Raw genomic sequence first — 27,991 nt, 5'->3', positions numbered from 1 at the left:
GGGGGGGTGACAGGTCATACGATGACCCTTGCAATGACCCTGTTCAGTAACATTTCACATCCTGCCAGTGTTTCTTCTCCCAGGTGCAGCCGAGACTCCCCCTGTGCTGTCAGAGAGCACTGTCCGGATCCATGAAACCAATCATTCTTTGGCATCATGGAAACAGCGTTTGACAGCCGTGGTCGCCATGAGCATCCTCCCCTGTGACCATCCTCGGCGGGGGACCAGGGAGGTAAGGCCATCGCTCAGCAACCCTCTCTGGATGGCTGGTTCACTGCTTTAGAAAGCAAGCTTTTCTGCACGGAAAAGAAAAGCAAAACAAAAAAACCCTGTAGTTTAGTTTTACTGTGAAAATTCAAAACATATCCAAAGGACGAGGGACTTTTGAATGATCGTTGCATGTGAAAGTCTGCAGCTGCGAGGAGGAGGATCATAAAAATATGGAACATTCGTAAGAATTCGGCTAAATGAATATTTAACATTTCACAGTCTGAAACACTAGAATTCATAAGATGAGGTGTTGCTATCCGGCAGGCATGTAGTGCAAAATAACACCAGCAGAACAGAACAGAGTGTCAGAAAACTCAATGTACATGCTATGAGGATAAAGCAAGCATTTGAAAGCAGGGCAGTATCAGACATAGCGCATATACAAAGATTGTGCAATGTGTGCATGATGCAAACACAAGGTGCCTAAGTGGAGCAGATATATGTCATGAGGCTCAAAATAATGTCAAAGAAATGTCGTTAGATGAGACGCAGTTGGTGTGATAACCATTAGATTGGATTTCACCCTCTCATTGCACCACACTGGCTTTCCTCTGTTTACCTTTGTCTTTCACCTTGTGTAATTGTCTGTCAGTGTACTGTGCACAGGGACACGGAGAAGATAAGGCAGTTGTTTTTTTTGCATATCTGCCATTTAGACTCCCACGTGGTTTTGAACGGGTGAGGGGGGGCAACATTGCACAAACAAGTACATGCAACTGCTGGGAAAAAAAAAGAAGTCCTTGTACTGATATAAAACAGATCTCAACTACTCTAAAATAAAGCTCAATTCACGGTCAGCCACGCCAGAAAGATGAAATAGCATTGCAGGAGTGTTTTGTAATCAATAATGCATGGCTGCCCATCTTCTGGAAAAGAGAAAGCCCCTCCAAACACACCAGAGGCATCAGACACTTTTCATTTCATGCTGAAGGTCAGCAGAGCCGCATGGAAGTCCCTGCAGTCTGTAACGCGAAGAAGTTAACGCGTGCAAAAATGTATTATTACTTTTTAAAAATTCATTCATCGCAAGCATTAATCCATTTTTATTATGCTGCCCTGTCATCTGAGGACAGCTTCCGATTAAGTAATCTGATCACTAATGTAATCTAATCATTTCAAAAAACAAGATCAGGATAACAAGATGAAGGCCGTAGACTATAATCAAGAAAGTACTTACTGGATACTCAGTGATATGAATGCGAAGTTAATAATTACTATATATCATACATCAAACAAAGAGCCAAACTATGTAGAACCTAAACTTAACTTCAGTATACTTACAGGGAAAAGTTCATAAACAATTAAACATTAAGCATTTTTTAACCGTTCACAGTTATTAAGTTAATTCTAAATACATAAAAACCACAGAACAACATTTTCTCCTGTTTATTTAATGATGATGTAAAAAACATAAATATGACCTTTGAAACAAAGAACAATTTTATGGTTATAGACTAAAAAAGACACACATCTCTAATTCCAGGCTACGCCTAATGACTGAGTAAAGGCTACAACAGTAGTGTAAATGAAAAATGCAACTGTTTATGTTAATAATTACCTTCCTATATCAACCCTGTAATTACGAAATAGGTTCTCCAAGAAGTACTTAAAGTGTAATTTATTGCCTCTTCCTTCCAAAAATCACCTCACACCTCTTTTTTTTCATTCTTCCTTTATGCTTACTCTTGGTAAGTACCCAATTAGTGTTTTATTGATATCCTGCGCGCACAAAGTAATTAACCAGATGATTGCAAGTTGTTCTGATTGATATAACACAATTTTCTGTGAATATTTATCCTTGATATGAACTCGCGCTCACACCTCTCAATTTTTTTATCAACGCCCATCTGTTCAGTCCAGATTACTGTTAAATATTAATCCGTCTCCATCCTTACTGCATTATGACAGCATGCTCATCACCTGCTTGGGAGAGTCATCATCTGTATTGATTTCCCCCGGCATCTGCACATCTGGATGCTAAATTATTCTGACCGCAGAGCAGCCTTCCCTCTCCTTAGCTGCTATAAATACAAACCATGCATACACACATGTAAAATTACCCTTCCAAGACGTACGCGCATTTGTACACACAGCAATACAGACATCTGCGATTGCCTCACTGTAGTGCACATGCACCCAGGATCCCATCCCCCATCTTTTTGCAGAAAACAGTTTGTTGTTATATTTGCCTACACAGATGTGCCTAATCACGTACACGCATGCCTATATGCGCACATGCATGCACCCACCTTGTCTCACTTTCTATGTCTAAAATGCTGAGCTCGAGGATGGCACGTAGGAATAATCAACTTCCTACCACATGAAGCCACAGCCCAACGACAGCTCAGATCAATTAGACACCATTAAAGGCTGGTCCCAGAACAGCCACTGAGACTACCTAATGTCTTCTTTTTCCCCTCTGCACGGTGCTAACTAAATCCATCTCCTGCCTCACCCAAACCTAATTACAGGTAGAGATGCACTGTGTGAGATGAAAAGCTAGGAGACGCTTTGATTGATGCTGAGCTCCTGCAAAACAGAGCAAATAGGTAATTAACATGACAATGGGGATGAGGCAGGGGTCTCATACAAAGACACAAGTGTGGTGGTGTGGGTTGCAGAAGCAGAGGTGTCCTTATGTGTATTGTGTGCTCTTCGTTTAAAGGAAGAAAAAAAACCCCACCAGAGTGTAGAAATAAAGAGAGCTTAGGAGGAGAAACTTTGATATGTTGTCAGATGTTTTCGTTATCTGTGCAGTGGTAAGGAGGAACAGATAACAGTCTTACAAAGTGCTGCAGGGAATGACCAGACGCTTAATGGAGGTGTTGAAACCTCGTGCGGGGATAAATAATTTAGCCTTTGACAAAGTATACCTCATAAATTTTTCATTACAGCATATTTACGGGTGAATCATGAAGATGTGATATCTGTATCAGTTTAAATTGTCAAGTGTGTAGTGTAAGAGCTACGGCTCCTCTTCAAACAGTGATCTGACCAAATCATTTGATTCACTTCTCAGTTAGCAGGCTGATGTCGAGGAGAATGTGGCTCGTTTTGAACGTAAACCATTAACGTGGAGTGTTTAAATGTCACGTTAACACTGAGATAACGCTAAAAACGGTGATGTGAAAGCAACACTACACAATCCAAGACTGGCTCAGGAGAATAAAACGCACACCTCATAAGCAATGGATGTGCTGGGGGAGTTGCGTTATAACATGATTCCTCTACGGGCAATGTGTTATACTTTTGCCTGGGTTTCTATGTTGGCAACAATTGCTTGGCAGCAAGTTTGGTAACCCCATACTTCTTGTTAGTTTGACTTTAGATCCCTTTAAAGCCATAGTTACAGACAGGAAACCAAATAATACTCAATTATATGCAACCTAGAGCTGCAAATACACTAATAAAGACTATAAACATTTAGTTTGCAGACAGATATAACTGTATGATAATACAGTGTTTATCATTTTGGCAAACAACTAAAAGAAAAAAAGGGGGTTAAAAAAAGGTCATAAGATATTTACAGTAGTTTTGACAGTAAAAAGCAAACTATAATTTCCTGTGGGAAGAACAGAGATCTCAGACTATGAGAGAATGGCTGATCAGCTACGGATGATCCACTACCTCTGACCAAATAAGCTCCGATCTGCGGTCGGCAAATTGCATGTGACTTACAAACTGGCACCAATGTTGTGTCTGTAATAACTGTCTAATCTGGAGGCACAGAGCCATACATCCAGTAACTGTTGACAGCTGGCATTGTTCTGAAAGTGCATGGTTAGCTATTTTTATTCATATGTCACAACATGATGAAATTTTCCAGGTTTGTCTACCAGCCAGTTGAAAATATTAAGAAAAAGGCTGCTGATGATATGTGCTTGAAAAAGCTTTCTGCATGTGCTGTTTAAATACTTTGTTTTCTTTAAAAAAAAAGACATTTTTTCATCCTTGGTCTGAAACAATGAATTTTATCAAAAGTTTGCATGGAGGATACGTGGTGGTTGAAAAGTCGGCATATAGTGGAGAGAGAAGTACACTGGTAGTGATCGAAGATTTATGTAAATTTGATGAGCTGAACGCATTCTGTACTGTACAGGAGACATGACACGAGATTGATTGACAATGGTCTACAGCCAATCAGGATGCAGAACACAATGCGCTGTAAAAAAAAAAAAACAAAAAAAAAAACAGTGCGCAAAATGGCACAAAGAAATCTTGTAGTGAGGGAACAGCGAAGGCAGTGCAGCAATAAATAAAAGTGAACCGCGTTGTAGTGAGGGAGTAAAGTACTTACTTTCTTTCTATATCTAGATAGAAAGAAAGTAAGTAGTCATTAGTCATTGCTAATTTTCTCTGTACTTCTTTGCACAAGAAAATGCAGAGTAGCAACTCTAACTGTTACTGAAGAGAAACAGGCCTTTTTTAATAAACAAACAGCTCAGATATAATTAGCAAGATCAAGATAAGTGGAAGTCCAAGACATCTGTTATATGTTTTCTGTGCGCTGCAAAACAACTAACTCTTCACAATTGCTAATAAAGACCTGCTCATTTATGGTGAATATAGTGTACATGTGCCTAGGAAACATAAATAGCATCATGAAGTATGAAGACAAGTTTAATTATTAAAGCTCTACAGAAAGAATATCCCTGTAAATGCTCACGTACCAACTACAACACTATTAGATTGTAAGTAGTTAGCTTTCTTAACTAAAGTAAGGGCCAGGGGTTCCCAACCTGTGAATCTGCCCCTGTGGGCTCACTAAATAAATGTAAGGGTTTGTGGTGTGATTAATGAAGCTTTGTTACACAAAATTTCTCAGTCTTTTTTAGTTTTCCCTGAATCTGTAAAGTCTGTTTTGGTTGATTAATTTATAGTATCAAATAGTTATTTGCAAATTCACCTTGCAGAAAATAATCCGCAGCAGTGCCAAGACATCATGTTTTGTTTAGCTTTTTGAGATATAATATGTTGTCTAGAATGAATAGATTGTGAAGTCACATTTTAAACATTTTGTACTGGATTGACTGCACGCTTGTGGTGCAGCTGCAAAGAGTTTTTAATGATATGAAACATTTTTGCACTGGTTAAACACCCAGTTTCTATACAGGAACTGCTGCAGTAACAGTGTACTTAATGAAGGTTAACATTACTTAGCAGGTGACCCCTTACTGACCCATTCTAAAGTACTATCGCCCCCCCTACAATTTGTATAAATGCAGTGTTATCATGCTGAACTACACTATGTTTCATTCATAGCCCAAACTGTAAAAACTACTGGCGCAGCAGTATAAAGTTGCAGCCACTGCCCATCAGCTTAGATTACATTTAGACCCAAACACACAAGAAAATGCTGTAAACCCCCTGCTTGATGGCCCATCACATGATTCAAAAACACAGTAATTCCTACTCTTTGGCAGAAATGTTCCCCTGGGATTACTGTTGTGGGACAAGACTCCTTTGTTTTAGATTTTAGTTTAACATTCCCACTGCTTTCAAATCATTTCACAACGACAAAACTGCTTTCTGTTCATCTACTGAGGGAAAAAAAGAGCTGTAATCAGCCAAATCACACTAACCTGCCGCCGTCATTTCAGCATAAGTAAGAAGGAGACGCAAACAAAGATAAGACTCGCGCATTCTGCAAATCACCTTTTCATTACAGTAAATCATTTTCTGCATTTTTCTACATTTTCTGATACCAATTAAGCCACAATGACCATGCGTGTAGAGCCAAGCTATATGTCTACTTTGCACAATGTGGTTGTGTATCAGAGAAGTGGGTGTGAATGAGAGACTTGCAAATGCTTTCAAAGGGGACGCTCTGAAACTTCCAATGCACATTTGTCATGCTTTTAAGTGATTTACAAATGAGAGGCATGAGGGCTTTGTGAGGGAGATGGAGAGAGAGTTTTTCAGAGGGGAGCTTTGTGTGTCCCTGCCTACCCTGAGCATATAGATGGAGCTGGAAATTGTGTTTGTGCGTCATCAGCGGTCATTAAACCAAGACACACACCAGAGCCACTCACAGTATGGTGATGAAGGGGAGGTGGAAAAAAAAAGCAGATGATCGTGATGCAGATGATAAATACTTTTCTGGGTCTTTTATTATTAATTTCAAGAAGTGATCATGGGAAAATTAAGCGAGAAGAAAATTAGAACAAATGTTTTGCTTCTGATAGTTTTTTTAATACATGGAAACTCCAGATACATCGAATGGAAATGGAATCAGTTTGTTTTCTCATCCATTTATGTCCATTTTACTGCAAATCCCCTGATACCACACCCACTCGTTCCCATGCACACACACACTCATATTGTCTCACTTGCTCTCACACACTGACACACACACAAAATAACAGTATACGTTATCTCAAGTAAACACACTAACTCCACGTCACAGATGATGTCTTGCCGACTTTTGACTCATTTCTGATAGTTCAGTATTCAGCAGTAGCGTCTTGTTTAAGCCAAGCAGCACTTGAACAAAGATGAGAGGGAAGAGGGAAAAAAAAGACAGAGGAAGAGGGAGGAGGGACAATCTAAAAGCTACCCATCCCCCCTCTTTGTAAAAAAAACCCCCCAAAAAAGTAGAAAGAAATGCGTGCCTTGCCATGATTTCCTCTCTCACTTATATGAGGCCACTGTTTTACTTTCTATATTTAAGCACTCAAGATAATGTAAAACACTCAGACACCCCTATAGCTGTGTCTGTACATGCACCGTGGCATTGGTTTGAGTGAATCTGCTAACAGCTTTGCCACTTAAGGCAACAGGTTTCTATGAGCATAAGCAGTTTTCAAATGACACTAAACTCTAAATGTTTTCTTTCAACGTAATCTTCAGTCATTTGGGAGAAACTAACAATGGCCAACCCTAAACTGACACATTTCAACGTCAGCTGTTTCTAGCATGGCTTCTGTGTAAAAGCTATTGACAGTGGCCTGAGCAGTGTGTGCTTCTGTGTGTCTTTGTGTGTTTGTGTATATGTGGGTGGGTGATCCAGGCTTTACTTTGCAGAAAGGATTGGGGGTCGGTTGGCTGTTGTGAAGTAGGACGGTGCTGGTGTTGGTGTTGCTTGGTGGGGGTTTTGGGGCTTCTTCTCTCCCTTGCACACTCATTACTTTGGTAAAGTAAAACTAGATAGGGCTAATTACAAAGTGGGTTTGAGCACTTGAGGGCTATCCAAACAACAGCTGTCTGTGGCATAAGCAGGAGAGTCAAACACACGGTTGTCTATACAGACACACACAAGCATCTTGGATATAATTAGCAAGATAGAGATAAGTGGAGGGCAATTCAAGAAGTCTGTTATGTGTTTTCTGTGCGCTGCAAAACAACTATTTACACCTCTTCACAATGGCTAATAAAAACTTGCTTATTTGTGCTAAATGTTGTGTAAATGTGCTAGAATATATATCAAACAAGTATAATTATTACAGTTCTGCAGAAACAACCCCTGTAAATGCTGACATACCAGTGACAGTAGCGCTGCACATGTATCGTCAAATAACACTGACTCTCAGCCTGTGAACCACTGTGGGATCACAAAATAAATGCAAGGGGTTGTGGCATGATTAATGAACCTCTGGCGCACAAATTTGCGTAGGGTTTTTTTAAGGGTTTTTTTTCCCCCCCTTAAAATCTTTAGACTGTTTTTTTTCCTGTTTATGAAATGCTGGACTCTTTTTAGGTCATGGAGGGAAAATCCATTTGGTAAAACAGTGACAAGTTGCTCCAGCTAGAGACTCATTTGTTTTGCGATGGATCCGAAGCCAAAAAGTTGGGAATAACTGCTTTAATACATTAAAATGACTTCAATTCCATAATAGACGTTGTTCTGAAATATAAGTAGCAGTAAAAACCTAAAAAATATAAAAAAGTAAGTACAAAAGTACAAAAACCTAAACATTTGCTAACATATAAAACTTTATAATACTTGCCAACAATATGTGTCTATTAGTTTTCACACCTGAGGACGGTGAATGTAGTGCATAGAAAAATCAAGGCCGCTGAGCCATGTGTGCTGCTTTCTCAGGAACTAATTACTGAAACCACATGCTGCAGTTTTTGTCTGGAATGACAGCTTGCATACACCTGCCTGCACATGTGCACATCACACATGAAAAGGCCTTGCTGTGACATATTTTACTTGAGTATTTATAGCAAGTAGAGAAGAGCCAGGTAGGTAATAAATATCTAGCAAGCACATCTTTTCAAAAGGACAGGACTGCAGCCAGGCACTCTTAACAAATATGTATCCACGGTGAGCTTGAGCACCGATTTGGTAGATGGGCATTTTACAGTACAGTGACTTTTTGATTTAGCTAAATTATGTCTCCGTTTCTGATTAGGCATCCTTATAAAGACCTTATAAGTTTTAACAAATCGCTTTATGATAGTTATTAAATGATTCAGTACTGATTTATATTTCTAAGTCATTACCCATTAATGGGAGGAGTGTGTGTGTGTGTGTGTGTGTGTTCTAAATTAATAAATGCTCATGAATTTCCTACTTTCTGATAAGCCATAAACTCTATAGTTAGATAAATAATTAATGAATGCTTTTAATATTCACTTGTGCAGTTGTTATAAAAAGGATTCAGTTCCAGAATTTTTGCAGAAATAGAAATAAAGAAAAGTGATAGTCAGATTTTACTACCTGACAATCCAAAATTTATGTCATAGATCAGAAGCATTACTGGAAAGTAACTCATAGAAACTCTCTATAAACTGCAGCTTATTTAAGAGAGACCACACAATCCACATGTGCTATATATACAGTATAAATGTGTGCAAGTCTGACAATAGTAGCAGAAAAATAAAAATTCAATTTTTCAGGACTGATAATGGAGGGAGTGTGTGTGTGGGGGTGGACATGATGGTGAGTGAGAGTGGTTAAGGGGAGGGTTAGGTGAGTGGGCATGTAAGCAGATTTTACATATACTCCTATTTATGATTTTGGAAGTGTCTGCAAAGCAGCTAATATAAGAGCCTGAACTATTTTTGCAGCTCACATCCTGTTTCATGCATCACCTGTAGCGCTGGGCTATGAAGTGGAAAAATTATGATATAGAGATTCAGCCATACCCAGACATCTTTTGATTTATTTTTTTTTTTAAAGTTGTGCTTATAACCCTTATAGGACTTTTTAATTTTTCTTTAAAGCACAACCTGTTTATTGGTTTAAAGAATTAAAAAGCAAGTTTTCATTGCAATTATTAAGATGGACCTGAATTGAGGCATTAATTGCAATTATAAAACTATTTTTAAGAGAATAATTTAATTTTTATGATGATCAATGGTTGGAGCCATTAACTGCAAATGAAGCCCAATGCAAACTGAATTTTACATGCAATGTAAAATGCATTTTATTGTGCTATTTGCACTGGTGGCTACTAGGTGTAATATTGAGTATTCCTTGTATATCACCATAGTTGTAGACGACAAAATGAGCCTACATGGTTATGAGTGTTTTTTAGGTCTCTCTGGTAAGAAATGATTAGGGCCCCAACATGCGCAGACGCTTTACCACAATACAGTTATTAATTCTCCATTTCTACATCACTAGCTGTGTTACCTCGGTTACAATGATGTTGTACTTAATAGAAAAAGGGTCACCTAAAACCACTGTTTGTAAAAAGCCTTCCATCTCAGGCTCACACAAACACACTCACACCTACACTTACGCATGAAATTCGTAAGTCGTTTATGGTTTGTTTAACCAACAAATTTGTATGTGAGCCTTCCTTGAAGTTCCATCAAAATGTGTTAAAAGCCAATGAGTAAATAAAGAAAAGCTGACAACTTGCACAGGTGATCTTATATTTTTATCCACATTTTTAGAATAATGTATGCTTTTTAGCTGATATAGTTGGCAGATCTAACAGCGCTTTTAAGATCATTAGCATATTAAATCATTTAGGAAGAATAATATTAGAAATAATGCAAAAAAAAGTCTGTGTTACTGAAATCTGAGTGAACTGTGGTGAAATGTTTCGCAGCCTCATTGTTGAATCATGGAAACATGGACATTTCAGCAGTAGTGCATTTCTGTCTACTTGCAGGGCTTGCTAGATTGAAATAATAGAGCCTCATGCCAGACAATAATGTGAGTTAAGTCCTTTAGGCAAGCAGCTGCAGAGATAGCCAAACAAAAGATAATCAATATCATATGGTGTGTCGCCTGGAGTCTAGACTTTAGCCTCTCGCCGGCGTACTCATCATATGCCTTTGAGTGGTTGTCTATCACCGCAGCCAGTGTCAGACACAATGTCAAACAGGCAACACGTCTAGGGCTCAGTGTTAATTACAACATCACTGCACAAATAAACACGATGGCAATATGACAGCTTGCAACACAAGGTATCATTGCGAGTGTGACTAAGCAAGTTAGCCAGATTAAAATAGGACAGATTCAAATTTGGGGAGCTGAAAAAGCTCACATATTAGTTAGATGTTACCAAGTCACACATATTCAAACTGATTGATTTCTTTTTTCTGATGAAAAATGTGGAGAAAAGAAAGATGTGAAAAGTAAAACGGATGTTACTTATAACTGCACATGATTTGCATGAGACCGAACAGCGCAACAGCGGTGGCTTCAACATCGCTATGTGAGCTGATGTATAGAACGCATGTACACAAGCTTTATTCGCCTTTTCCTGCCACATCAAATACACATGTGCACATACTACCAGCTCCTTCTCTTTCCTCCCTGGTTCTTTTGAAGCTGAGGACAGACAGAGCTGTCTCTGTGTTTGGATTAAAGGGCTGCGACAGGAGCGGACACTTCCCTTCTCCTGTGACAGGGTGTAAGTGAGAGGTTCGCTGTCGCCAGTAAAATAAACCATGGGTGCATGTTGGTGACTTCCTGTTTGCCTTGTGTAAGTCAGACATGGGATCCTCATATGGCTTCTGCAGCACGCTCACACAATGACAAGTTATAATGATGAAATCCAACCCTGTGATAGTCTATGTAGCCCCCACCTCCCCCTGATCAGTGCTTTTTGTCTTTTTTGTTTGCTCTTGCAGCACCTTGTTTCTGAACATGCATGGCTGCCTTTGAAAGAGCACACTGTACGTGTACTGTCTGCAGGGAGGGGTGAGCAGTAGTTTTGCTTGTAGGGATCATGCAGCTATGTTTTTTTTCTCACTTGCACTTTTAGTCATCTTAAAATCCGCTTCATTAGTGTGTCTAATGTGTATGCGTTCTTGCAGTGAGTGTAGGGCTGCACTTGCTCCTGCATCTGCAGCTGTGACTGTTCAGAGCTTGTGTGTGCGTATGTGTGTGTGTGTGTGTGTGTGTGTGTGTGTGTGTGTGTGTGTGTGTGTGTGTGTGTGTGTTTTAGAGTGATAATTCTGCTGAGAGGCAGGCAGACAGTACAGGGGAGGGTGAAGGAGGAGGAGGAGGAAGAAGAGGAGGAGGACTGAAGACAATGTCAGCGCTGCAGTATGATCCTGTATCCATCAGGCTGCCTCCTGCAGTCACCGCTGCTTAAAATGCACTACCACAAACACACACACCCATACACACACAGGAAATGGCCTCAATCACTGTAGCACACAGTCCGCAGTTTCTCATTCCAGATGGGATTATGATGTTATTATTTCACGATTACACCAAATAACTATATTAACAACAGAACACAACCTGGGACTTCTCAATCAGTCACCTTCTCTTTATACAGAGAAGACTTTTCAACAACCCCCCTCCCCTGCCTGATACACCGATACACACCTCACCATTCCTGGTCTAACAACAGCAACAGGAGCCAGTCATTCACCTTAATCTTCATCATCCCTCCTCATGCAAGCAAATTAGCCATTACAAGCATGATTTAATGATGTTTGTGCTGTGATGCTCCAACATTAATGCTGATCTGGTGACGTAACACAGATTTGCATTCTATTGGGAGTTTTTTGTTTTTGTTTTTTTTTTCTTCCTCTTTGCAGGTGGATGTTCTGGCCCCAACTGAGAACAGCATTTCTAAAATAGCATTGAATGATCACTCATGTGGGTGGATCCACCCTCACTTCCCCTCCCCACCCTATGGAATTTGATAAGTTGGAGAGGAAAGGTGGCCGACCAAAACAGAACAAGAGAGAGAGAGAGAGAGAGAGAGAAAAGGGAGGGTGGGAGAGTAGGGGTAGAATGAGAGAAATGTGAATTTAAAAAAAAAAGGAAGGGAGGGGAGGAGTGTAAGCAGGAAATAGATGAGATCCAAAAGCAGTGTGAGATCAAGTCAACAAGACCGAGAAAGAGAGAGAGAGAAAAGAGAGTGGGGGGGAGCAGCACTTCCTCCTGTATGGCAGTCACAATGAAGAAGTAAGAGAACATAATCTTCCTAAATTCAAAATCATACGCAGCTGGTCTGGCAAGCTTTGTTTCATCACCTAAGAAGACAGAAACGGGTGCAAAAACCTGCGAGCGGGTCACACGCAATTTACCATGAGGAAGAAAGAGAAGTGGTTTCTGTACCAACAAGATTTATTTATTTCCAACCTATAAAAGACATTTGATTTCTCTCCTGGACTGAGGAGTGACATCTGAGTCCAGAAGACGGTGTTATTTATTTATTTCAAAAGAGAGAATGCGATATATCCCCCATAAATATTTTACATTCTACAGCAAGAGGTGGGCTTCCTCCTGCTGCTCAGAGATACTGTATGTGCTCACGGGCTGGTTAGGCAACAAAGCATCCCTCCACACCCCCACCCACCTACCCCAGCACTCCCCGAGGTATCTCCTTGAGGGTTCTCCTTGCACTCCTCTGCCAGCTGACAATTAGCATGCAGTTGCTAATGCACTAGGAGCTAATTGAGCACAAGGGGGCTGGAGGTGTCAGTCACTGGAGAAGGCTTGTATATGGGAGCATATACTGGCGCTGCCATTTTAAGACAAGAAGGGATAAACTTAGAGAGGAATGTGGGTCACAGCATGAGGCAAATTAAAGTAAGACAGGTTAGCCCCCTACCAAAAATAGCAAATATTTATCACGTGTTAAATAGAGGAACAAAAACCCCCCCAAAAAACAGATAATTTATTGCTTTGTGGGTGTGAGTCATGTTTGCTGCTTACTGATGCTTGAAGTAAATTGTGGTTTTCACATTCACGTTCTCCTTTTATTTGAAACTCTAGTTAGGTAATACAAATAAATAAATAAATAAACACTGATGCCACACACACTAATGTGAATCAGTGCTGGCTGGAGAACTGCACATCACTGTGTTAAAACCAGGGGTAGCTATTATAAGAGCTGCCCCGAGCTCTGTGTGTGTGTGTGTGTGTGTGTGTGTGTGTGTGTCTGCCACGCATGCACAAGTAGATATGCATGCAGCACTTTGGAAATGCATGCATGCACTGTTTATCTAGAAGTGCCATCAGTGCAATATTTATCAGAATTCCAAATCCTTTTTTTCTAAAAAGGTGAAGGTTCATTTGGGTATATTTAAAAAAAAAAGATGAGTGGGTGCAGACTGAAGGGCAACAAACGACAGAGAAGCTTCTCTACTGGCTCGTTCAGAGAGAAAAAGACAGAGAGGCAAAGGGGGGGAGAGAGAGAGAGAGAAAAGAGGGAGAGGACACCTTGGTGGTGTATGTGTATGTGTGTGTGTGCGTGTGTGTGTGTTTGGCCTGACATTCCCTCTGACTTGGAAAGCAGGAATGAAGAGAAAGGGAGGCTGTTTTAAAGACGGCTCTCCTCTAACAGGAAGTATCTGAACAGTGACTCACACGCTACATGGACAGAGAGGCAACTACATGGAACTACATATCCCTAATGTGTGTATGATGGGTTATAAATATAAGTGTGATTGCATAAATATGCATAAATAATAACATGATAATAATGAACATCAAAAGTGCTAGTGAATGTGTGTGTGTGCGCGCGCTTGTGTGCGTGTATGTGTGTAAGGAAGTTTACATGCACTCTTGTGTTCTGGTCAAATCAAATTTAAAAAATGCTGCGGTGCATTTTACTAAACAAATCTGTTAGTGTGTGCCAGAGGGGCTATCACTAATTCTCATGTGTTTAGCTCAGTAGATCACATTTCAACAAGGGTATGATGCCTTACTCAAAAGCTTCAGTGTGCACGTTCTTTTGTATGCGCGCGTTTGGATAGGAGTACTGCTTATTTCTGAGGAATAAGCGATGCGTATCTGGGCTTATGATACACATATGTTAAATGTATATAAGGATGTGTGGATTTCAGCATGAGCGTGTGCAAGTTCTCAGCACACCCCCCCCCCCCCATGGAGCTCTGGGGGTTTGCCTATACTAAGAGCAGTGCCTGCCGTTACAATTCCAGGGCTTGTCGCTGATAAGATGTCTGTGTATCTTAAGTCACTGGTACATCAGCAGTCAGCAACATGGCTCCCTCTCACTGCGTCGTGCTGAGCAAACAAGCCTGACCTCTGCGCAACACCCACAACAACACAGCAGAGTGACAGTTATTACCAATGACTTCAGAGTACAATAAGCTACAGAGCATTTTGTTAGCAGTAGGGTTGATTTGCATAGCATTGTGGTGTTTATGCCTGGACAATTTAAAAAAAAAAAAAACATTACTTGCTCTGGTGGTATAATAAAAAAAAAAAAAAATGAAAGGTCCCACACTGATCGACAGTTTTAAGTGTAATCAAAATTATTGGAACTGAATAAGCATGCGTGTCCACACTTTTCCCACACCTTTGGGCTATCACTTTCATTTTTCATGCTTTTCCAGACTTTCCAGTCCTGCAAGGGAGGCACTGTTTACTCGTTCCTGTCTCACATTTTTTGGGGCGTGTTTAAAAAAAAGAGAAAAAAAGTGAGCCAATTAATCAAATAATTTCATTTTTAACTAAATTTTAAAAAATAGAACTAGCAAATTAGAACTAGCAGGGTGTGTGTGTGTGTGTGTGTGTGTGTGTGTGTGTGTGCTGACAGTCATTGAATTTCTCCTATGTCTGTGTATTGGACTTTTTAGTATTGACCTCTCTGTGTTATTCTGTTTGTCTCTTCTACATGCGTGTGTATGTGTGTGTATATGTATGTGTGTGTGTGTGTTTGTGTGGAACAGGATTACAAACCTGCTTAACTGAAAAGAAACCAGACTATAGTCATGCATTCCATCAAGAGGAAAAAGAAGAAGATACACGTTGTAAGACTATCTTGCCAGTTTTAAATCTTTAAACTGAGGGTAAATTCTGCCTGTAAATCGTTTGTATAGTTACCGTGTCAGACTTATACTGGCTTTTCCACAAGGACAAGTAAAACAAACAAAACAAAACAATCAATGTTTAACAAGCAGAGAATGAGACAATATGCTGGGAGCATATTATCAATGTGTCATTGTACAGTATGTAACAGCTTTGTTAAAAAGGGAAAGAGGTTCTCTCAAGGTTAAACACACAATGTAGTTACTCAGACTTTGTTAACAATATATAACATATATACATATACATATATATATATTGCAATAAGATAAACCTTATCATCTTTATACTCTGGATTCCAACAACACCCTGGACCAACTGTCAATATAATCAGACTCGACGGGAGAAGAGTGTAATTTCATCGGCACCTTGTGTCTTTATGTGTCGTGGCATTAAAAAACAAAACAAAACAAAAACCTGAGCGTTTTTCTAAGAAGTGGTTGGGTTGGGCAGTTTCACACTCCTCACGCACTTTTTTGAGTCCTTAGCAGTATCAACAACTTTTCGCTGATGAGACAATAGCAGATAGTTCCATTTAATGCGGGAGGAACCATTCGGCTGGAGAAGAGGGGTGTCAGGAAATTGCCAAAACACTCACCCAAACACGAAGTCGAGCATATTTATTTTAAGTCACGAGCCTGTGTGATATGAACGTTAAGCGCTGAGTTTATGCATGTGTTACAGAAACGAAGCACAAGCGTGATGGTCGAGTGAAAGCGGAGAGGAAACCTTGCTCCACCCCCCCTCACGGGACAGAATGGACTCGACCTACTCAATCATACTCTTCAGCATACACTGCAAAGAGCATGCTTTCACCTTTAGGATTGTCTGTGCTTCTTGAAGTCACCCTGGATTATTCTTTTGGATAACGCAGGTACGCACATCTCGTCTTTCCCTGCCTTTTACACACATAGAAAAACACAGGGGCGGTCTCCTCGGTGTTTGGATTTGGTTGTAGGTGGAATGCGATTGTCTGATCTAGATTTATAAATAGGTTACATGCAAGAAAGGGTGTAGTGGTTGATTTAAATATATATGTATTTTATATATATATATATATAAGAGTGTGTGTATATATCGTGTATGGCTATCTCAATGTAACAGAACCAGAAGTATGTACAAGTGTGTATAAATTCTCCACTCTACAGATTTACAGACACTGTGAGTCACAGCAGTTTGATGATACTTCGAATTTGTGAGACGCCTCATACTTAATGTGATCCTTCAAAAAAAAAAAAAAAAAAAAAAAAAAAGAAAGATAGAAAAAAGGGACTAAACCAAACTAAAGCGTTTGAATAAAAGGTGGAATACTAATATGCTCCACCGACATCCTTCAGCTCAGGCAAACTTTCCACCAGCTCGAACACACGCACGCACGCACACACACACATACACACACACACACACACTCATCTCTTCCTTGAGTAATGTTTTGGATAATAAACTCTATCATTGCAGCATCAGAAACACAGATGGCAGCTGTAGACTTCTGAGTAGTGTTAAAAAAAAAGAGGCAGCTCAGTAGCACAGTACAGAAAACATCCAAGAGGAGGAAGAGGAGGAGGAACAGTTTCTCTCTCTCTCTCTTTTTTAGAGATTGTTTTATTCACACGGAGGGTGGAGGTGGACGTTAGGGAAGGGTGGGGGCAATATCCATATTAGGAAGCCGTGTCCTACATAATAGACATGGCACAACTGCCACTGAGCAAGGCACAGGTGCCGGGCAGCAGTCGGGGTCCGGTGGCTCTTTTAGACATTACATATGAGGATCTGAAACCGCTGGAAGCTCTCTGGTGTGTCGCGTTTCTTCTTCTTTCAATCTGTGCGCCTGCTAAAGCTCTCACAATCTGCATGCGGGGTGTGTGCCCGTGCGCGTGTGTGTGTTTGGGGGGGGGATGTGGCGAGGAAGGAGTGAAGACGTAAGGTGGTGGGGGGGTTGATCGTGTAGTTCGTGTGAGATACTGTAAGTGGGGGCTACTACTTGCCCCCCCACCCGCAGTTGATGACACACACCTACAGGATGTGTGCCTGCTGTTATGGTAAAGGTTCACAATAGCACTAAGCTCCGGGGGGGGGTATTGCAAGACAATTGGGATGACTGAGACTTGTTTCACATAACCCCTATTATGTGACGTGTACATACAGGTGACTATGATACCAAAATGAGGGAGTGTATGTGCGTGTGCAAAACTAAGCCCAGAACACCAGTGTCAAAGGGATTTCATACCAATATAACACACCAGCACATTTGCGCACGAGGGTCATTGTGAGATGAGTGTCTTCTTCACTTCTCTGGACACTATCATTAATTGCCAACACGCACGCGGGCGCCAGTTCACGTGTCCCTGATAGGAAGCGATGGACATACGTGAAAGCGCGGAGAGTGGAATGTGCGTCCCCTGCGTGGGGGGCAGAGGTTTGGTGACACCGCGAGGACAAACTTTTTTCTTCTCTTTTGTTCGCCCTCGATCTTGCACCTCACCGTTTCACAAACACAATCTCTCTCTCTCTCTCTCTCTCTCTCTCTCTCTCTTACACACACAGATGGGGCTTCTTTCCATGCACGGTGCGTTCAGGTGCTCTCATAACCTCTGCCATTCACATGCTAGAAAATGTGATCAAAAAGTAGTGTGTGGTGGTTTTAAAAGAGGAAGAATTTGTTGAATCTCGCTGTGACATGGGGGATGTTGCATGTCTTATGAAAAGATCGTCTGTGCGGACCAGCCTAGTGTGCTTCCTTTACTTGAAACGCATGCGAATTGTAGGAAATGGACTGACTCAACGTGAAAAGTAAGAAATACATGAAATTATTAATGTTAATGAAGTGACATCAAAAACAACAGGCTAATCTAAATCAACAGTGCCTTGTGCGACCTTTATTTCCAATCACTCAATAAATCTCTTACTCAATGCAATCCGCAAAGTGACGTCTTCCAACGTTATCTGATCATTCTGAGTACAAAAGTTATTGACTCAAAAGACGAGCAGGTGAGAGAAACCAGAAAATACCGGTCGGAAAATATATAAATATATGTAGCCCAATCAAAAATAATTACCATTTAACTGGATAGCACCTCTAACAACACACGCCATAATGTACACTCATCTTTTAGAGTATTCAACATACAGTAGTATTTGTTTACGTCGCTGCTAAATTTACTACATAATTCCAACCGTGTGTCACTTTATCCCTGAGTCATGACATATCCGACAACACCTAAAAGCAGCAGCAGCGAAACGACAAGAGACAAGACAGACAGAGAGAGAAGCAGAGAGAGGAACCTGTACTGTGGTAGCTACAACACAAGGAGACAGGAATTCGGCCGAGATAATAATAATAATAGCAATCGTGCAGGATTGCGGCGAAGTTGATCAGCGGGCTGCTGTTGTCAGTCGCCGCACTGGAGCACACAGCGGGGTCTCCTCTGTATCTCTGCTGGATCTGGACTCTTGGACGCTTTAGGGAACCTGCACCCCCCCCCCCGACCCTCCCCTTTCTTTCTCCGACTGTTTGAGCTGCTCAGCGTTGTTTTAACTGGTGAGGAAGTGAGTTCACATAATTATTACTGCTTGTAATTTAGAGGGTGTGTTCGTGGTGGCTGGTCTTGCTACTACTACTACTACTACTACTACTGCTGCTACTGCTACTACTTTAGCTGCTGGTGCTCCTGCAATCTTTGGCTGTTACACATTCTTTAGTTTGAAACCTTGTCATTTCCTTTAAGTGAGAGGTGAGAGAGAAGTGACTAAGAGAGGGACAGTAAAAAAAAAAAAAAACGGCATGTGCTACAGTGGAGATAAGGGTCATTTTGGGGAATGTTTGACTGATAAGTGGAACCTTGTGGCTAGGAAAAGCAACAACAACAAAAAAAAGGAGAAGAAGAAGCCAACATAATCCTGTGATACACTTAGGAATGGTGCTATGCAAATAGTAGGCAAAACTGACATCCCAAAGGAGCTTCACTGGGATATTAGAACTGTATCATAAAACAGTTTCAAACGTCTTAATAGTAGCAGTAAGTGTAATGATAGCTGCACTGTAGGTGATAAAGGAGGATAAAACAAAATCAATAAAGTGATGCATATTATAAGAGGTTGTAAAGAAAGTTATCACTGGAGACAGTTATGTAAAAGCATAGTTTGCAGTAGAGATAGAGGAGAAAGTGTGCGCATGCATGCCAGTGTGCACATGTGCCAAAACAGGCTCACCTTCCTGCTTTGTAGTTTGAGCAATACAGATGATGAAAAAAAAAAAAAAAACACGGGGAGGGAGGAGGGGGGTAGCTGTTCTCTTTATCTGCTGGTGTAGGAAGTTTGACTTCAAATAGGAGCCTAAATAATGGTGGCTTTGTATTGAGTGGAGTTTCCACACACACACACATCCGTATACACCAAATACTGTGATATTCAGCTGTTCCCTACAAGTAAGAACATTTTGGCAAAAGGGTTGTGTTCCCTTCACTGTCCCCCGCTACAACGGCTTTGTTTCTAATTGTGCACGGGACCCTCAGCTGCCAGTTTTCTCTTGCCTATTTTCTTTGAGATTGACTTTCTGTGGCATACTGTTTTCCCCTGTAGCTGTTGACAGATACAGCATTTTTCTTCTGTGTAAGGGTCACACACACAAACACACACACACAGAAAGAGAAAGAAGTAGAGAGCGGAGGGAGCGAGCAAGGGAGGAGGGAGGAAGAGAGGCAGAGTGTTGTTTTGCAGACAGGATTACATTGTCTCCCCCATGTTAGATTTCAGACATTATGTTAAATATTTCTAGGCCTGCGACTCTCGCCCTGTGCTCGTGCCAGCAAATACAACACCCTGCAGCGCAGCGCAACAACAATAAAGGATCTAACTTCCCCAAATTGACTGTTAGATAATAAATAGCAGTTACGTGTGATCCGAGTCTCATGGATACTGACAAGAATAGGTGTGATAGGCAAACCGATTTAGTCAGTTATGGAGGGGGGTGTTTGGAAAAAAAAAAGTAGCTCTTCTGAATGTTTAATTGATTTTTATTTTTTATTTTTTTGTTTAGACTTTTTCCTTTTCTTAATCCAAGAGTGAAGGAAAAGCTGCAAACAGGATTAACTGTAGCTGACGAGTTCAGCGTTGGGGGTGTTATTTTTTCTTAGAAGGTTATGTCATAGAAGTAAATAAGCAGTGACGTCACTTGTTGACCATCGCAGCAGAGTGAAAGAGGAACATGACCTGTGTTTAAATGTGAATTATGACGGTTCATCACTCGACTAATACAAATGTAAGTCATGTTCAGGGAGTTGAGAACTTTTTGGAAAGCCTGTCACAGATGCCTCACATTCACAAACAAGTCCCCGGAGAGCTTACGCATGGCTCGAGCTGAGCTTTTGTGTTTGATTGCCTTCCACCACTGCGTGTCTTTGCATAAACTGAAGAAGTGCTGCGTATATCTTTAGTAGAACTGCCTCTCTGTCGCACGCAGTTTATGCGCTCAGTTTTCCATCCCTGTGCTTATCAAGATCAAACTCTCAGCCATACCTTGACACTTTTTTTTTAATCTGTAAAGTTCATCCAGCCCCTAACTCCTCCCCTCCTGTTCTTCCTGTATCTGTGGGAGTAAAATTAGCAATTTCATTTTTTTTTTTTTTGGAGTGGGGGTTTGTATTGTCCCTTCAGAGTGTGGAAGTGTTTTATTGGTGTGGCGAGAAACAATGAGGACAAGGCAGGGCTTTGTGGTGGCAGAAATGCATTTTTAACCCATGTGAATGAATGGCGCCTCACATTCCACAGCAGCAGGCCCTTTACTGAATGGCAGCACTAACTCGGCTGTTTTCATTACTCATTACTGCCTTGTGCCTTTTCACCATGTACAGAGTCATTTACCTTCACCACACTGGAGGGGGGTTAAACACTATACAGACTCTTGTTATAGTCGATTTTCAGAACTGGACATGGGGTAAAGCTCATGATTTGCCTAACTGTCTCTTGCTCAAGAGTCAGCATTACAGCTGCTCTTGTATATAGACATTAAGAAAGGATGAACTGATAATGTTCAGTGTGAAAGTTCTGCTCGTAGTGATATAATGTGCATGATCTATTGTGACTTTTTAGCTCAGTGTTTTGGCTGTCTGGCCTCGAGCTTTATTGTTCCACTTCATTGTTGATGCTCTCATTGAGTCATTTCTAGCATAGACCTTAAGAGAAAAACTTCGTAAATAGTCAGTGTAAAGAACAAATCACTGGGCAGCAAAAAAGGGTATTTTTTCTTATGTACTGATGGGAAGAAAAAAGTGGTTAAAAAACAAAAAGTCAGGGAGAAACGTGAATGTTCCTCGTCATAAGCAGGGTGCACAGATTTTAAACAACAATAAATCAATAAATAATGTAGATCTAGTCAGGCTTGTACCACCAAATGGCAGTTCCTTCTCCCTGTTAGTATCTTTTTCAGGAAATGGCAATGGCTTAAGTGTCTAAATCTTTTAGTAAAGACCTTTGTAAAAATCCTTTTTTCCCTGTAATACTGGGGTGTGAGCGTTCTCTGTTGGTGGTATCTAAGACCTTGCTGAATTCACAGAGAATGGTTCCAAAGCTGGCTAATTGTGTTGTCCTTATGCATACACAAGTCGTAAATCCAATCCATTCAGTCCATTTTTCACTGTAATTACTACCCTGCTTTGACCGTACTCTCTCATCTCCGTCCCAACTGCTCGTGGTAATGTTGTGTGGTTTGAAACTATAATTGATATGAAGGGAAAAAGTCATCAAATCAGAGGACAGATATGTTTTTCTGCAGAGGCTCAGTCTGAAGTCATTCTGTGTGCCCTGCTGCCCCCCCCCTTTTTTCCCTCGCTCAGCTCTTCCTTGTTATGTTTTAGATCATATCAGTGCTTTTTACATGAACGCAAACATGTACGCATCTGCCTTTACATGGTTAAATAACTTTGTGACATGTTGAAGTTGGATTGGAGGTGGGAAATGACGAACGCAAAAACAATTTTCTGGTATGAATCAGAAAAAATCAAACAATTTATTGTCTTTTTACTGGCGCTCCACACAGCCACATCATTTTAATACAGGGTCTTGTGTCTATTCTGTGGTGATGGCATTGATTCCATGCTACATGGTGGGGGTTTCCACTCTGAAAGGGCAGTCTCTCTGTGTTAGCCTAGAAACACCAAGCTCCTGGATTAAATTATAAATGAGCCCTCCGTGGGAAACGTATTGCTTACTGCTTAGGATAATCAGAAGGAATTTTGCATTTGCTGTCATCCTACACATTTCCAGTGGATGTTTTGTCCTCTCTACTAACTTCTGTTCCTGTGGTGCCCACAGTTTTCTTAAAACTTTTGATAACAGGTGTGCAGTTAATCCCTTTATTCCGATTGCACCTGCACCCTCCACCCTCCTCCCATATGGATCAATACAGTCTGTGCCAAGCCAAGCAGCGCTGTCCAGGTACTAAACTGTGAAGACAGATATCTGTCTAAATTAGACCCAAAGAAAATGATGTAGTAATCAGGGGATTAAGATAGGAGAGGGGTTAAGGGGTTAGAGCTGGTGGGGGGTAGGGAGGGGATTTAGGCACAGGCCATTTTAGTCATCTACTCATAGTGTTGGGGTGGGGAGAGAAAGACAAGGGTGTTTTTTTTTTTTTTAAATTAAATACGCATCTATTCAGCAAAGTGTGATCTTCAGACTTGGGAAGGATTCAGTTTTTCCCACCTAAAGTTTAATGATGCAGTGGTGGAAAACCCCTCTGAGACAGCAAGCCCTAATGGGAGTGAATAACTTCCCTTTGAAAGCCATATATAGATTTTTTTTTTTCAGAAAGAAACCCAGAAAAACCCAGTGTGCACATTTATATACAGTACATCTGGCACAGCTTACTTTATTATATCTATCCTTACTAGGGTTACTGATACAATAATGGCAGAGCACAGTTCCCCTCATAAACTGGCTGAAGCTGGTTTAGGTGGGTGTAGGTGCAACCTACCTACAATAATGATTTTCAACTAAATTCCATATTTTTCATGTTGTAAAAGTCACATTCTAAATACTGTCATTTGCACACATCCACTGAGAGTCTAATGGAAACCGTTTGTGACACAAGGTAGCATTTTTAGTCACTGTGAGATTGCTCATTTCCAAAGTATTTTAGTGATGTTAGGAGTAGTTAGTGTTAGTGGTTCCTCTTACTGCAATGTATTTTTTTTTACTCAGGTTATATTTAAGGTATCTATATTTATATTTTTACTCTTTTCTTCTTAGGTATAAGCTTTACAAGAACACATACATTTGTTTCCATTCTAAATAATGAAATCAACAGCGTAGTCTGTGTGTGTATTTGCATGTGCTTTTTATGCCTGATGGTAAGAGCTGGATCTTTGGTTCTTGGTAAAAAAAAATACAATAAATAACTACATTAGTATAACACCCACCTGAAACAGGTCAATTTGAGCTTTTAAAAATTAATAGAAATCCTATATTTCCATACTTTGTAGTAGAAAATAGAAAGTACACTAAAATAATGTTAGGCATTTGCAATTGCTGCTAGCAGCCTTAGCTAAATATGACAGCTCATCCTACTAAACCTAGCAAGCAAACATTTTTAAACATTATCTCCATACCTGAGCTGTGTGTGTTGTGTGTCTAATAAGCCTGGTTGCCCTGACACAAGAGCCAAATGCATGCCGTTAACAAAGCATGGCAAAGTTTTCTCGTCTCTTTTTCTAGCAGCCATGCTAACTCCGCATGCTAGCATTTGCTTTCTGCTCTTGAGACAAAACTTGTTAAAAACTTAAATTAGCGAACCCAAACCTCTACAGGATGAACCAGATATTAAATAGAAAAAAATATAGCAGTCGGACTTCTATCACATCGATCGCTAAACCAGTGTGTAATACATTTGCCCTACATTCTACCTTTTTGACACGTGTAGGTGTGTGTCAGTATTTTTGCAGTTTTCCACCACTGACAGTTTGCCTGGTCTGATTAGCGCTATTGCTGATACTCCTACTAGTTTCCCTAATAAATAATAATTTCACCAGCTGTGAGTAGGCTGGGACCATCACTGAAATCAGGGGTGGGCCCCACTGAGTGGCTGATGATCTGATGATCAGGGTTGGATATCGACTCCATTTATCAGTGCCGCCATTTATTAGTGGAGGACGCTCACAGCAGGGTTGGGCCTGTAGTGAAGCAAGCGGTGTTGCAGAGTCTTGTCGGTGCATAGATTTCTTCAGTTGCAAAGAGTGGGATGTGTTAGAGTTTTAGCAGAAAATCTGACTCTTGCTTCAGTTCAGACAGAAGCTCCTTTGCCACATTACAAGCCACATTGTCCATCACCGTCACTCATGTTGATTTTCCGCCTTACGCATTATTGACGATACAATGAAATAACAACCAGGAGCAACGCAGCGCTGAGCTGACTGCGCTGGATTCATTAGCAGCACTTATCAGGTTTGAGCTGACATACTGATCATAGTTAATAGATTTCTGCCTGCGTCCATGAACCGAAGCTTGGCATTGTTCCTGTGATTGTTGCGGGATTAAAGAAGAGAAATAAGCTTAGCTGAGAGAAACAGCCCAGAGAACCACGTGGCTATGATCGGGGATTCAGAGAGAGAGAGAGAAGGGGAGAGGAACGGCAGTCTTTGTCCAGCCCAGATGTCACTGTAGTAGACTACCCTTATTGATCTGCTGCTTTACACAAACACACACACACACTTCCTGCACACCACTCACATGCACGGTCTAATTAGATAGCTATACAAAGGGAATTTAAGAAGTGATACCTTCAATTTGGCTACATAAACACCATTTACGGCTGATTTATTACTTTATATTGAAATATGTGTCTCATTATAGAATATCCTTTTAACCGAGATGAGAAGCATTCCATATTCACTGTTGCAGAGTGCGTAAGCATACATCAGTTGAAGAATATTTTGAAATATCTCCATCTCTGCATTCTTTCTACTTTTCCTGGCCTGGTTTTTATGTCGGCCCTTTTTTAAGGTTTGATAAACCAAGACGACACAGTCACTTAGCATGTAGGTGTCTGTGTGTGTTTCACAGGGCTCGGCAGGGAGGGGACGCAGCACCCAAACTTAATCCAAACTCACAGCAGCCCAGAGGGCATTAAGGGTGGGTGGGGGGTTGGGTGAACCGTTTCTTCAGAAGAGAGGTTCATTTTTTAACATATGCATTCCCTGCCATTTAATAAACACACTCTAAATGGGGATGCAAATGCCTACAGAAATTTTTAAGAACCCCATTGCTTACATGTACAGGTTCTGATTTTTTTTAAGGCTTGATTTCTTTGGAAAATTCACCACAGTCCAAAAAAACTTATATGCAAGGAAGAAGTTAAGAATAGGTGACTTCCACTCGGGCAGCACAGACAAAGAAAAAGAATGCCACTTATGGGAACTAAAAACGCAAACATTAAAAAAAAGGAAGTTATGAATAACCACTTTAAAAGTACTTTGCAATTATTTTCATTTGCTTTACTTCTTGCCACACTATCCCTATACACACACACACACACACACACAGGATTGCCTAATCCTCCTCATTAACTACTGTTGTTGCTCCATTCTTATATATAAAAAAAACTTTAAACACAACACACTTTAAAGTCTGCTGTCTACTTCTCCACTTGACTTGATCCATCTCAAGTGCCCCATATTTACTACTACATTGCTAGCAACGTCTATTAGTCAGAAGAAGTGTTTTTTAGGGGAGGGGGGGCACAGAATCAGAGAGAAAATGGAAGAGGAGTGGATGTAGTTAGTCCAGATTGAAGGCCAGTGATGTTACATGTCCGACTAACTTAGGGAAACAAGCTGGAAATGTCTCCAGGCTACTGCAGCTAATCATTCAGCCCACAGAGGAACTGATCGTTAGCCACTGATGTCAGCCTAACCTTGCCACGATGTGTTTTAGTGAGTTGTGTTTGTGTGTGTGCGGGTTGTGGGGGTGGGGGGTTATAGATGGAAAGATGGACTTTACTCTGTCAAAAAAACCCCGAAACAAATGTTTGCTGATCATAATGGATGAGGAACCACCTCCTGCTAAGGGAATATAACATAAAATACAACAATTGCTGTAACAAACTCCCAAAATGTTCATGTTTTACTTTTTGACTATCTCAAAATGAATCGATAGAATGAATAACAAGAAAGAGCAAAGATACAAAAACAGAAAAACATCCAAATTTGCGTAACACTTACTCTGAGACCACTGTCTATTCAACTGTAGCAAAATTAAAGCCCTCTTGGAGAAGAGGGACAGTCATAGAACAGTCATTACATCATCTCTGAGGCGCTGAGGAAGTAGGACCAGGAGGTGCTCTGGGTCAAGCAGGCGTCAGGGTCACTGAGGACAGAGGTGAGGGGAAGAGGGTTGCCCAAAGATTAGCGAGCTCACCCGAAATCTCAGTGTGGCTCAGACATCCAGGTGAACTGCAAGCATGCATGCGCGATGAAATCAATCTGGATGCAGATTGGAGGCCATGTGCGTGTCTGTGATCTGCTCTCGAGGATTCTCCTGTGCATGGAAGGAGAAAACAACCTTATCTCTTTAACTTTTCTTATCTTTCTGTGTCTGTTCCATATGGCTGGTAGCTTATAGTTTGCAATCAGAAGTAGCACAAATACTGAAGCGTTGTTATGACTGGGAGTGATATACGTTGCACTGTGCTCTTTCAAGTGAGACCAGCTGAAGATTGTAGAGACTAGTTTAGCTCGTTGCCTATGTTTGTCTATTTCTTAGGATCAAAGTATTATGTAATATTAAAAGTAAAGTTCTCAATTTTTCCACATCAAAGTAGGTTTCCACACTTTCAAGAGAAAAAAAAGTTACTTAAAGATTTTTTTTTGTCTCCCAAGGGAACAATGACAAGTCTAACAAATGTCCTCAAGTGCTGCCACTTGAGTTAGCATCAGTTGGGACTGAAGACCACAAATCTCACAATAAGGAAAAGAAAGAAAAAAACAAACCCCAAAGAAATGGATGTATGAAAATTGAAAGAATTGATCTGACTTAATCAGCTACTGAGCTACCAGCTGCTTGAGTGTTTGAGGCTATCAGCTGGAGGCTACATTACCTCCTACTAACATCACACACATCATTATGGACAGTCGGTGGCAAAGTTGCTTTTGTGTGAGAATTTGGGAAAAACTTTGTGTAGATTAAAAAAATCTGCAGCTTCAGTGTTTTTCATTTTTAGTATTCATTTAGTAATATCACAGTTATAACTGTATTTAATGTATGACAGTGTCATATCCATTGCATTTAGTCTGTTAAGAACAGAAACATGTTTTTGGTCTCCCATTGTGTTTCCTGGTTGCTGTCTGCTTTTTACCTCTGTTCCCAGCTGTCTCTCTGTTCGTCTGTTGCTCCGGGGCCTTGCAGTCAACTACACAGGAAAGAAGAGACCAAAGATAGGGAGCTTTTTAGCACCCCCTCCCCACCTTTCCCCCCACCTCCCATCACAACACACAACCCTACTACCCCAACATCCACAGCTACTAGCAGCAG

General features: G+C 40.7%; 1 protein-coding gene and 1 long non-coding RNA gene across 6 annotated transcripts in view; one reads left to right on the top strand and one right to left on the bottom strand.

The window, feature by feature from the left end:
- The first annotated feature begins 103 nt into the window (after nucleotides 1–103).
- Nucleotides 104–27,991, top strand: part of LOC116326751 (zinc finger protein 516) — a 64,600-nt gene continuing 36,712 nt past the window's right edge. For 3 of the 5 annotated variants that reach the window (XM_039619333.1, XM_039619330.1, XM_039619334.1), the window contains exons 1-2: nucleotides 104–232; nucleotides 16,157–16,346. The gene's annotated coding sequence lies outside the window, so the exon portion shown is untranslated. Of the gene's footprint in view, nucleotides 233–16,156; nucleotides 16,347–18,610; nucleotides 19,019–27,991 lie in introns of those variants that run through there. The other 2 variants (XM_039619331.1, XM_039619332.1) reach the window with 2 other exon arrangements.
- Nucleotides 170–27,961, bottom strand: LOC120442597. The gene is made up of 3 exons (XR_005614800.1): nucleotides 27,816–27,961; nucleotides 26,683–26,998; nucleotides 170–296 (listed from the first exon to the last, which is right to left on the bottom strand). It is a non-coding gene; the product is annotated as an uncharacterized LOC120442597 (long non-coding RNA).

Source organism: Oreochromis aureus, linkage group 11, assembly GCF_013358895.1.
Source record: "Oreochromis aureus strain Israel breed Guangdong linkage group 11, ZZ_aureus, whole genome shotgun sequence".
NCBI lineage: Eukaryota > Metazoa > Chordata > Actinopteri > Cichliformes > Cichlidae > Oreochromis > Oreochromis aureus.
The sequence above is the reverse complement of the archived record's forward strand: the minus strand, read 5'-3'. Positions and strand labels throughout refer to the sequence as shown.